The 1,696-nt window shown below is 52.5% G+C and overlaps 1 protein-coding gene across 1 annotated transcript in view; it reads left to right on the forward strand.

The window, feature by feature from the left end:
• Positions 1 to 1,253: 1,253 nt before the first annotated feature.
• The window catches only part of ITSN2 (intersectin 2), a 99,574-nt gene continuing 99,131 nt past the window's right edge, over positions 1,254 to 1,696 (forward strand). The window contains exon 1 of the mRNA XM_023756438.1: positions 1,254 to 1,367. The gene's annotated coding sequence lies outside the window, so the exon portion shown is untranslated. The remainder of the gene's footprint in view (positions 1,368 to 1,696) is intronic.

Here is a 1,696-nt window from a genome sequence, read left to right on the forward strand (position 1 = left end):
TGATTTAACTTATATATGGAATCTAAAAAACAAGATAAGCAAACAAACAAAACAGAAATAAACCCATAGATACAGAGAATAAACTGATGGTTGCTAGATAGGAGGGGGGTTGGGGAAATGGGTGAAAAGGTGAAAGGAATTAAGAAGTACACACTGCCAGTTATAAAAATAGTCACGGGGATGTAGAGTACAGCATAGGGAATATAGTCAATAGTCTTGTAATAACTAAGCTTGGTGTCAGATGGGTATAAGATTCATCAGGTAATCACTTTCTAAAGTATATGTCTAATAAGTATGTTGTACACCTAAAACTAATAAAATATTTTATGTTAACTGTGGCAGAAATGGGGAAAGAGAAACGTAACATACCTACTCCCTCACTAATTCCTCATCTTTAGACTTGACAGGTCTGTCTAGATATCTGTAGGACTTGGCTCCCCAGGTATCTGATCTCCAGTTGGTGTGGAGATAAATAAGAAGTAGACGCTGATACTAAAGAGAGATATAGTTCCAAGGTTTGCCCTATGAGAAGAGGAAGTCAAAGAACTGGGATGGTGGATGTATCACCTGTGTGAATCATAAATATTGAAAGAGTAGGATAGGATGAACAAACTAGCCTTAAAGTTCTGAATGAAGCCCTGGGATGCTACAGTGTCTGGGATACTGTAAGCTCCTGGTTGTACACAGGACACCAATTTCCATCAGAGGTTGTTAGCTTTAGGTCTATTTTAGGGAGCTATAAAAAAAACCTTTATTCCTTTATAAACATTCTTTTCCAAACTGCACTTTTGTTCCACCAAGGTTCTGGCACCTCCTTCAGAAAAAGGGTGAATTGCACCAGGTCCAGAACCCAGAGACACAGATGACACTGATCAAAGGATGGGTGGGAAATCGAGACTGGCTCTCTGCCTATCAGGAATAACATTTTAAAAAAATAGGTTTCACTTTCCAGGCTAACTCTCTGCAGCATTGTGTGCAGAAGGATCCGGGGCTCCGGCTCCTGAGCAGGGGCGCTAGGAGGGGAGGGGGGACCACGATCGATGGACGTCTGCCGTGGGGATGAGACCACGCGCTGGGCCCCGGCCCTGCCCCGGGTGTCTTGTTTGCAGACGGACGGTTCCGGGTGGAGGAGGCACCTCCCCGCCTGATGCAAAGGGTCAGGCCTCCGTGTGTCACTGCAGCCCGGGACCTGTCTGTCAGGTCTTGGACAGGTCCAGGTCCAAGAGGAGGAAAAACACTGGGCGAGCGCGAGCGCAGCCTGCTCACCACCCACCCCTGATGTTTGCTGGGCTCCTCGCTGGGCTCCTCGGCCATCCCGCTCGGGCCGGCCCTGCTGCCGTCACCTGCCCCGCCACCTGCCCCGCCAGGTGAGGGACCAAAAGCAGCCACGGGACCGTGCGAGCTGCACAGCGGCCCCTCCAGCGACACCAGCCGCGGGGACGGGAGCCTGGCGCCGGGCCAGCCCCGCTCCCCCGGAAAAGCGCACCGGCGTCCGGGGTCGTAGACCCTGTGGGTTACGCCCCTAGGAACCAGGGACTCCCCCTCTGACCCCGACTACCAGCCAAGCCCCCCATATGGGGTGGGGGGCGACAGGAGCTGGAATGCGGGCTCCTGCGAGGCCCGGAGCCGTCCGGCGGCTGTGGGTGGGGGGTGTTCGCCACTGCGGGCCGGGGAGGTGGGGAGAGATGACGGTGCT

Source organism: Myotis lucifugus, unplaced genomic scaffold (genome assembly GCF_000147115.1).
Source record: "Myotis lucifugus unplaced genomic scaffold, Myoluc2.0 scaffold_94, whole genome shotgun sequence".
NCBI lineage: Eukaryota > Metazoa > Chordata > Mammalia > Chiroptera > Vespertilionidae > Myotis > Myotis lucifugus.